The sequence below is a fragment of the Magnolia sinica genome, chromosome 1 (genome assembly GCF_029962835.1).
Source record: "Magnolia sinica isolate HGM2019 chromosome 1, MsV1, whole genome shotgun sequence".
In the NCBI taxonomy this organism is placed as follows: domain Eukaryota; kingdom Viridiplantae; phylum Streptophyta; class Magnoliopsida; order Magnoliales; family Magnoliaceae; genus Magnolia; species Magnolia sinica.
Window position 1 is genome coordinate 70,073,267 of NC_080573.1, and position 11,644 is coordinate 70,084,910.

Sequence of the window (11,644 nt, forward strand, 5' to 3'; positions counted from 1 at the left end):
ATATAATATTAAAAGATATTTATATATATATACATATATAATCGTTGTATATGTGTGGGACCCACCTCGTTGTATATCCACACGGCCCATTTGGACGGTGTGGACCACACCATGCTATGCACCCACATCTTCCAAACGGTGGAGCCCACCTGATTTTTTTGTGTTGCATCTGTACCGTCCATTGCTGGACGATGCCATGCAAGGGTCACCGTGGTGTATGGGTCTTAATCCATACCGTCCAGATGGATAGGATGGTGGGACCCACCAGAGTATACATTTTATTCACACCGTCAAGGATCCCTGGATGGTGGAAATCCACCTTGATGTATATGTGTTCTCCACGCTGTTCAACTGATCAACCAGGCCGTCCATCATGGCCCACCATGATTTATGTACTTTATCAGCTCTGTCCATCTGTCCAGGATGGTGGGTCTACCTTGATGATGTGTTGTATTCACATTGTTTGTTCATTTTAATGGACGTATGGTCCACTTTGATATATGATTTCATCCACGCCGTCTAAGGATGGGGGACTACCATGATGTATGTTTTATCCACTCTGTCCGTGAGACGTGTGACCCACCTTTGATGTATGCATTATATATCCACGTCGACCATCTGGTGGGGCCCATTTGCTGTGAGGGCCCACCTATGATGGATATATGGCCCATTAGTGCGGCCCACATGATATGACCCATTTGAAGTATATGGGCCCAATGGTGCGGCCCGTTGATGCGGTCCACTTGGCGTATATGAGGCTCACCTTTGATGTGTTTATGGCCCATCCATAAGGCCTACCTTGATGTATTTGTGACCCACCCATGAGGCCCACTTGTTGTGTATTTGAAGCCCATGGTATTATGCCCATTGATGCAGCCCACCTGGTGTGTATGAGGCCCATTAGTGCCGCCCATATCATGCGGCCCACAGTGATGTGTTCGTAACCTTTGGTGAGGCCCATGATGATGTATATTAGGCCCTTGTGTGAGGCCATGGGCCCACTATATGTTTTGGCTCTGCGTGGGCCACTCCTTGGAAGCAATGTTGGTTAAATGGCCACATTGGTGGGCAGTGATGGTTGAATGTTCACATTGTGACCTTCCCTTAGGCCTAGATAGGTCCATTCTCATCGTTCTCTAATGGGTTAACCCAAACGCTTGGGCCCCATTATATTGCTTGATCCATCATCGGCCGTCCATCTATGGATCTCGCCTTATGCCGAGGCCGATTCCGATTGATGTGACCGATTTGCCAATTTTGATTATCGATCAATTCCGATTGTCATGACTGATTGTCGATTTCGATCGACGTGAGTGATTTACTGATTCCGATTATCAATCGATTCCTATTATTGTGACCGATTGCCGATTTCGATCAATGTGACCGATTTGCCGATTATGATTATCAATCGATTTCGATTATTGTGACCGATTGCCGATTCTGATTGACGTGATCGATTTGCCATATTCTGATTATTGATCAATTTCGATTATCGTGACCGATTGTCGATTTCGATCGACGTGAGCAATTTGTCGATTCTGATTATCGATCGATTCCGATTGTCGTGACCGATTTGCCGATTCTGATTATCGATCGATCCCGATTGTCATGACCGATTGCCGATTCCGATCGACGTGACCGATTGCTGATTCCGATCGATGTGACTGATTTACCAATTCTGATTATCGATCGATTCCGATTATCATGACCGATTGTCGATTCCGATTGACATGACCAATTTGCCGATTCTGATTATTGATCGATCCTGATTGTCGTGACTGATTTGCCAATTCCGATTACCGATCGAAGCCAATTATCATAGCCGATTGTCGATTTCGATTGTCGTGGCTGATTGCTGATTCCGATTATTGAGGCCCAATGTGATGTATATGCGGCCCGTATTTGAGGCCCATTGTGATGTGCGTTCAGGCCATGTTTAAGGCCTAACATGATGTATATGAGGCCTATGCGATGAGGCCCATTGGAATGCATTTGAGGACCAGGCTATGGAGCCCATTATGATGTATGTTAGGCCCATGAGAAAGGCCCATTGTGATGTATTCATAGCCCATGATGCATGGCCCATTCGATGTATTTGAGACCCATGTGTAGGGCCCACATGTCATGTATTTGAGGCCCATGAGTAGGGCCCGCCTGTTGTGTATATATGTCCCTTGAGTAAGGCCCACTGTGATGTATATCAAGCCTTTATGTGAGGTCGTGAGCCCATTATATGTTTGGCTCTATGTGAGCCATTCCTTGGGGGTAATGTTGGTTAAATGTCCACATTGTCAAGGTCGATTGTCGATGCTGGTTGTTGATACCGATTATGAGTATGTGACAGCATAGCATCATGATACATGCCCATATGCATCATCTGCATGTTTATTATGAGATGTGGTTGATCATTACATATGTCATTGAGCATGTTGTTATGAGACTCCCTGTAGGTGGAGGTTATCTCACATGAGTACGCGGTATGCGCAGGATTGATGCATGACTGGATTGTATGACTCATGCATCTCACATTATGATTACTGTACGCCCTAGCGACATCAGGGCCGTAGCCTCCACAGGCATATCGTGGATGGCCAAATGGGACACCAAAAATGTTTGGTTCTAGCATACGGGCGCCATAGATGTCCCTAGGTGAAAATTCCTAAACCTCCGTGGCCAGGAGACTCACCAACGTCGAGACCGAGTGGATATATGAGCGCATGTGGACCGTATACCAGTAGGTCGCATCTCCCACTGTGTCGTGGTCGGTTGGGAAGGGGTGTGACCTTACCCGCCTGAGTGAGGGGGCAATGTCTAGGTTGAGTTTGACCAGCTTGAGGAATGGGTCCGCTATTGACGAGCCGGGCCCGATATTGGCAGGCGGATAGTGAGGTCTCTTCCACTTACCCAGTTGTGCGCTCGGATAGGGGCGGCAAGCTGGCGTAGAGTGTAATAGACCCTGGTAATGATCCTAGAGAGGCACTGTACTGATATGTAGATTTAGTGAGCAGGAGTTGCATACTCATTCATTCATTCATTCACTATTCACTCGGGTTGGTGGTGCGTAATTGATTGTTGTGTACCTTCGTAATGGCAAGGATTTCGATTGGGCGCGCGACTAACCTGAGATCAGGAGTTTACCACATTGAGTCTGACTATCCAAATTTAGGTATGGGATTGGTTTAGATAGAAGTCCCTTGTGGTGGACCCCATAACATGCGATATTACGTACTATCATCCCGACTTCACACTCCAGTATGGTCATCCCATTCGCACCGCATATTGTATAACATTCGCGGCATATGGCATTTTGGGTTATTGTGTCTCTGCATTTATATGGCCTAGGTACGGATGACGCTATTTGTGTTACTTATTAGAAATGTATATTGTATTGCATCCTCTGCATCTGATATTTGGTTATCTATGATTCCTCATTTACATAGTTGTTCTATATTGCGTATTCTGACATTGTTTGACTCATGGACTTGTCCGTATTTTCACTTACCCTGTTATCGTATGATCTTGTCAATATTTCTGCTTACTCTGATAATTCATGATCTTATCAATATTTCTGCATTATTCCGATATTGTATAATTTATGGATCACCGGTATTTTCGGTATTGTATGATGATGTCATTATGTTGAATACTTGGCACTTACCTTGTACACATACTTACACCACCCTCTAAGCTTTTTATAAGCTTATGCACGATAGATGCATTCAGGTGATGTTAGGTTGCAGTAGGGATGAGCTTAGAACATGCAGCGATCTTCTGGAGCATGACTTTCGATTTATGTATTTCTCTTTAAGTGTTGTACTCAAATGATTATATTAGTGGATATGTGATGATGATGTTGCCTTTGTGATTTAGGTAAACTTGTGGTTAAGCTTATTACGAGTTAAATGTACATTGGAAAATCTTCCTTGTAGGATCCCAGGATCGAAATTTGGCGTATGGACGCTAGGAGCCGAGAATGGGATACTACGGAGGCTGTTGGCACCGAATTCGGCGATCGGAATATTTGTGAGTCCGGTTTTCGAGTTTGGGGCATGACATCATCACTATATTTGAAAAGTAATCATGCTTTTTAATCATTAACTTGGACTGTAATTCAAATCAACTCTTTGAAAAACTGAATCATAAAATCATAATTCAACTCCTCATCATTATCAAATTCAGTATACTCCACAAGTGAGTTGGGATCACTTTCTTCACATTATGTTTCTAGCTTGGGTTGAGGCTGGGTAAAACTAGCCTCTTCCTATGACTGAATTCTTTGAATGGAGGATTGAAGCAACTAGAATGATGTTCTAATGTCAGTAAATGATTGCATGATATGTTGGTTGATTAGTTCTTGAGCATCCATGAATTTAAGAAGTGAATCCTCTTAGATCGTTTCTAGTTCAATCTCATAAGTAGGGGATCCATGGGAATAATATTCAGAATCCATTATTAGTTCACCTCTCCAGTTTAAACTTTGACAGTTCCAACAATTTAAATCATACGGGTCATATGTGGGAGTATTTGATGGCTATTGGTAAGCATTATCACCCATAATATAATCACACATTGTTTTGTTAAATGGCGGGTGATAATAATTTTTCCCTATATAATCACGTGTTGATTTCTTAATCGGTGGATCATAATTATTCTACCTCCTATATTCATGTAGTGATTTCATATCCCGGTCGATTCTCAATCATAATTTCAGTAAATTTATGTGACATGGGTTATTTCCTAACATAATCATCTGGCAGCCCTTCAACATATATCTTGTCTCTTAGAAGTTGATTGGAATATTCACGTGTCTATTCTTGCATGAACATGATGAAACCCTAAAAAAATTCTAGGAGAAATCCTACAACAATAAGGAAACTAAGTAGATGGAGTAAGGGATGATGTTACCAGAAAATAGGAACTAGAATGAAGATCCTATAAATAGAAATAATAAACAATGTTAGTAATGTTAGAAGGAAAAAAAAAAAGATTAATCCTAAAAATAAAATTATGAAAATTAGAAAATCCTAAAAATCCTATGTTAGAAAATTTCAGAAAACTAGAAAAATCTAATCTGGAAAAAAAATAAAACTTAGAAAATCTAATCATGTTTAATGCCACTCCCCAACAACGCTGTAAAAAAATTGTTCGGTTGTCACCTCAAGTGCAAGGTTGCGATGTAGTAATAATCTTGGTAAGAATGAGGTCTTACCCACAGGGACTTGCTTTGTATGATTTTTAAAATAGATTAGAACAAGAACTAGAATCTATTAATTGAAATCTGGATTAAAAGAGACCAATGATGAATAAAGTTTCAGAGATAATAAAAAACTAGAGTGCCAATGATCCACTTGTAATCATCTTAATGCTATCTTACTTGATTCAATTGATAACATGATTGAAATCGAAATCCTATCTTATCCATTTGGTTGATAGAGCGGTTAAAACATCATAGATATATCAAAACAAAATATGAACATTCATGGGATTAGTTCCCTCATAAAACCTCAATGTAATGATCGCAGGGAATTCAAAGCATTTACCATGCCCACAATTAATGATTGATTAAGGATTTTTACAGTTCACATAATTGCAAAACAAATAAGAACATATCAAAAGCTTCCTAAACATCTATTGTGCCCAAAGTCAACAATAGATTAAAGTAAACTGAAAACATTCATCCATTCAAACAAAAAACCATGAAGTATTCAATATGAAATCCAAATAACTTTAATCAAAGTAAAATAAACATTAAAAAGAACTACAAGCTTCACCTCTTAGCTCTAGCAAAGAGATTAGTTAACCATAGACATGAGTAAACTAGAACTCTTAAATAAAAACATAAAAACTAACTAGAAAAGAAGGATTGGAGAAAAAGGAAGGACTCCTTGAAGCACCACAACTCCTTGCTCTACTTCGTATACTATAATTCGTGCTTAGAAAGACTTAAAACATCCCTTAATATAGGCTTTGATCACATTGTCTTTAAACTGACCTTGAATTTCTTCGCTTTTGTTACACTTCAGTCGCAATGAAGTACACTTGAAAATTTTGTGCAGAATCTGTCTACCTTAGGTCCCACCTCAGTTGTCTTAGGTGGGACCGAAGTTGGCTTCGGTCGAACCAAAGGTCGAGCTGAAATAAGTCCAAAAATTACACTTCCTCACTAAACTGTTTTATGCACTTTCGGTCGAACGAACCAACCTTAGGTGAGACTAAACAGTTTGTTGTTTCTGTTATATGACTTGTGATTTTGTCAATCTTTGTTCCTTCCTTTGTACTTGATTTTCATGGATCTTTAGCATGTGAATTCTTCATTAATGACTTCCAAATCTCTAATTCTTCATTATCTTCTTTTGAGCTCTAAACTCATCCTTTTAAGCGCATATTCATCTTTAGGTCCAAAACCACCTCATATGATGAAAACATACATAATTATATCAGATTAACACTTAAATACCAATAAAACTAATGTAATTGAAGGGATAAATATGCAATATTTAGGTGTCAACAATACACATCAAACGAAGGTAGGGCCCACAAAATTGTTCAGTGAGATTCCTTCCATCCATTCACTTTGGAGGGCCCAAATCAGTGTCCTTGCCTAAAGATCAGCCATATCCAAAGCTCAGGTGGTCCATAAAAACTTGATTTTGTGTTATTCTATTGACCCTTATCAATCTAATGGTCGGATTGATTTCAATCTAAATTGTAATGGTCAAAAGATTCTTAGGAATTTTTTGGATGACTAGGATGCTTCATGGCTCACAATGGATGGTCAGATGGCCAATCTTGCAGTGAAATAGGTTCAAAATCTAAACAAAGAGCTGATCTCAAGATTTAATGGACGATTTTAAAGTCCAATGGCTAACTTGTTTTAAATTACCAATTAATGCCTTTAGGACTTCTTAAAAGCATCCAAGTGAAATTGAACGATTGATTTGATAATTGTATGGTTATTTTTGTAAAATTTTGAGTAGGTTATCAATTGTAATGACGAGCGTCAACTAAATAGTAGATCTTATGGCTTAATGCATGCGGTTGATGATGGCCAGTTCAATTTATCTAATAGAGCATGGTTTGGACTTTCATCACCATTGAGATCCTGACAATGGGTTTCTAAATTTCAATGTCGGTCATGCTGATGTGATTGTCTATTTTGAAAATCTATAGTTGGATGGCTTAATCTATAGATGGAGATTACCCTCAATAGTTAGAATTCGGCTAGAATAGTGGTGAGTGCAATATATATTAAGTAAGTTTCCACACACGTGCAACTAATTTAGATCTTCATGGTAACACCCGAGTACAAAAAAGTACGGGGTGTTACACTTTGTGCTTTTTTTTTTCATGCAAAGGATTTTCCACATAAAATTTGCATGTACTTGTGATTTCTTTATTTACATTTGCTTAATCTCGTGATCTGAATTTAGGGTTTACTTCCACATATTCGCAACAAGTAATTTATCAATTCCATTATGTAATATGTTACACAATATTGGCCAGACTACTGAATAACCAATTTCTTATACATTGGATATTTTAAGGCATGTTTGGTCTATGCAATTAAATGGTATGGAATTGTATTAGATGGGATTAACACCATTATTGCACAATGATTGGATGCTCGGAAATATCGTGGTATTTTGGCCATCCAATCCCCATGTTTGGGATAAAATTCTTGCCATGGGAAAAACACTAGATTAAGCAAAACCCAGTTTGGTGGACCATAGAAATGTAATCAATGAACCAAATTCACAATGGATGTCGATCACTTGTATACGTATATAACCAAAATGTCATGTGTAAAGGCCATATATGGATGGACGGCATGGATAAAACACACACATCAATGTGGGGCCACATGTGTAATGGATTTCAAAACCCATGGAAATCCTGCATGGGACCCAATGCAATTCCATCCCACCTAATCCCATCCAAGCCCACATACCAAACAACCCCTAAAATGACTATATATTAGGAATTCCAATACCATCTTTTAACTGGGCAAGGTCTTTCTTAACAACAACATTATTTCCAATTAACATATAGAGATCCCACTTTTTAATAAGAATGTTTGCATTTGATAGAGGGAATCAGGCTATTGATGAGATGGGCATGATAACTTTATTATAATTGCCCATGCCCAAACATCAGGTCCAACCATGATTTAGGTGGGCTATACCAAGGGAAATAGTTTGGAGGGTGAGGGTTTCCTGACACTTGTTTCCAATCACGTGGCTCAATTTAATCGCGAATGGGTCTAATTTTTTGCCTTAGGCCTAACATTGGATGATGCACCTAATGGTCGGGATGGATTTCACATAAACATTGTGGTAGTCCCATCCGAGATGCTAATTAACCCCTTTGCTTACACAACTAACCCTACCTTCCGTTAAGAAATGTAACAGAAGGTATGCTAACACTACAGTAAAAGTGTCTAAAACCGCCAATATTACTTTTTCCGGCGCTAGACAAGCGCCGCTCAAGGGGTATGTCAGTAAAAGTTATACCAGCATTAAGCCACTTTTACCGGCACTTGTCTGAGCGCTGGTAATGGTGTAGTTTTTTTGCAGTGCCCACTCTGCCTTTAGCGGCGCTTTTGCTGGCTGCTGGTATTTCTAACAGAAGTGCTGACAGAAGTAAAAAAGCGTCGGCAAAAGCTTGGTGTCCGAACATTTTTATTCACGAAAAAGCGCCGACAAAAATCTATACAAACGCTAGTAAAAGTCTTTGTATAGATTTGAAAAGGCTACCAGTAATTTATTATTATTATATATAATTCAATTTGAAACCTGTATTTTTTTAATATTTGAAACATAAAAATGATGCAATACAATTAAAACTAATATTAAACAAATTTAAATTACTACACAATAAAAAAAATATAATATTTATTACAATAAATTGAAAATGGTCTTGAATATAAATAAATAAATAACAAATCCTCTATATGGTCTACTCCTAGCACTAGTGGTGTCAAATCTGATGACTGATAATGGCACTTCCTTTCTTCAGGCAATGGCTTCAATTTCCATAACTCGCCAAAAACATCTGTACTTTTCTGGTCTGTAAAATTACTAGACACGGCAGCAGCATTTTCAGATGGGGCATCTTCATCTTTATCAGATGTCACACTTGTTGTAGGATTAGGAGGTTCAGCAGTGGAGAGTGTCAACTGACCCTATAAAAACAATCAAGTTTGAGAATTTTTTATATAAATAACATAATTGTTGTTGTTGGGCAACAAACACATTTTAAGTATTCTGCCCATAAGCAAATAAATAAAATGAAAGATAGGCATTTAAATACCTTCTCCTTTGATTTCTCTCTCTTGGCTTGAGTTTCTTTACCATTGGAAGCTTATTTGTTGCCAGAAGAAAACAGAGAAAAGTTAAGTAGCAGACAACCATTAAAAAAAATTATGTGTAAATGCTTAAAACAAAGGTGTTCCCCCTCCAGGTACAAACAAAACATATTGTTAAATAGAAAACCATTAAATGCATTGGGATGCATACCTAATGGCTGTATGGACTGCTCATCTGACAACTCACTCGCAACTAGCTTTCATGAAAAATGCCCATGTGAAAAACAAAACTAGATCAAGCCATCACATATTTGGTTGAGGAGCAGATAATTCCTCTAAACTCCAATTCACATGAAAGAAGTATCTGCATTATATTCAACCACAACAATTCAAGTATAAGCATAGATCAAAACCTTTAAACCGATTAGGAAATGATAAGCCCCTTGCTGAGCTCTGACTGAATACCTATATCAGTAGATGCAAAGTCACAAAGCTTTATAACCCACTAATGACAGCTAGATGCTTGAAAAGGTACACGATATGCAAGAAAGGGAAAGGCAACCACAACTTGAAGAAAATTAACTATGATCACAACTACAATGCAGTTGGCATGTTGTTGGTAGAATTTTAGAAGTCACCTTTTGTGAGAGCTTATCAACCTCTGCTCTGACTAGGGCAACTGAAGTAAGAGCTCTAGAGATCTCTTGATCTCTCTTCATCTCCTCAAGCTTCCTCTCCTTGCTGGCTGCATCCTCCATGAGGACCAAACTACAATGTAGTTTCCCTGATAACTCCTAGCAAAAGCTAGGAATCTAATGTTATAACAAACAGCCAAGAACCACACTCTTATATGCTATATTTTGCGCTCTTGAAATGAAGAATTTTTAGTAGAATATGGGTGTTGTTAAGGAAAAGACTAGACTGGTGTTGTAACAGACTCATCTTTGGCAAAGAAATACATTCAACGACCTGTTTTATGCAATTAACTGTCGATGTTGTTCAAGAGCCAAAACCCATTGATAAAAGCATTACAAGGATACAGGATGTTGCAAGCAATCATGCTTTAAGTATGCATTGTTGGGGTGAGGAAACGTGCTCTTTTATAATCATTTAGAAAAATAATAAGTGCATATATATATACACCAGTTGTAAACTTGATATATTTAAATTTTGGCAATGTCTGCCCTTTGTTAAAAGAAAAAAAAAATTCCTCACGTTTTCTAAAAGAAAAAACTTTGGCCGGAAGTAATCGGCAAATGACAAAAATGCTAAGATCATTTCACACTGGACCTTACTGTAAGTGCTTTTGTGTAATCAATCTTTATCATCCATATTGAAGGCTATTGAAGATGTTAACATTGTCATGTGATGTTTGCATGGTAGCCCATGATATGTGAAATGTGCTTTGGATCTAATGAAAGTGTAGATCAATGGATTGGACTGTTTAAAATTAAATGTCTAAATGCAGCTAGGAGCATTATGACTTACGTGTGTTCTAAGGGCATGTTGAACTATAATGGTTATATATTAGGCCTTGTTTGGTAGATGCCTAAAAATGAATTCATCTCATTTCTTTAACAGTAAGCGTGTATTAGAGATCTTGATCCCTAATACATTAGAGATTAAGATCTCTAATACAAAATTACAATTGACTAACATGAGATGAGCTCATTTTTAGGTTTCTACTAAACAGGGCCTTACTATTTTAAAGGTATTTTAGTAAATTATACTTTGGCAGGATTTTAAATATCATTTTAGATGTCGAGTTCCTTGTTTGTCACCAACATGAAACTTCCCTGTTTGGGATCCCTGTAAAGCGCCCCCAATAAAGAACTCCCACCCTTCTAAGGTATTTTGCCATTGAGAAAGAGAAATTTGCTTCTTCCATAAAAATGGTATGAATAGCCTTTTCCAAATGTACGCTAGATTCAAAGATTTGGTGTCAATTTCTAAATATTTACAAGCTTATTCTAGTTCTATGTTCATCTTCAAGATCATCAAATCTCTAGGCTAGGGTGTTATTACTCACAGTAGCATCCCACCAACAAATAGATATAAAGCTCCAGAGCCTGGAAGATTAAAGCTTGCTGCCATGAGTTAGAAGCCCATTGCTACTGCCTAAATCAGTCAAAAAACATAATAACAAAGGTCAAATTTCAGAAGTATGTGACATTGTTCCAGATGGCGACAACTAATCACCAAAAATTTGAGAATTTTTTCTCCAACAAACAATTTTTGGAAATGTTTTACCATTGAAAACCTTAAATCTATTGTGCCAAACTGCACCAATCAAGAACCTGTCTCCAATATGATCCTTATTGAGGTTCATATTGAAGACAT

The 11,644-nt window shown here is 38.2% G+C and overlaps 1 long non-coding RNA gene across 1 annotated transcript; it reads right to left on the minus strand.

The window, feature by feature from the left end:
* Positions 1-8,874: 8,874 nt before the first annotated feature.
* Positions 8,875-9,422, minus strand: LOC131247567 (uncharacterized). The gene is made up of 2 exons (XR_009171898.1): positions 9,310-9,422; positions 8,875-9,181 (listed from the first exon to the last, which is right to left on the minus strand). It is a non-coding gene; the product is annotated as an uncharacterized LOC131247567 (long non-coding RNA).
* Between the last annotated feature and the right edge of the window lie 2,222 nt (positions 9,423-11,644).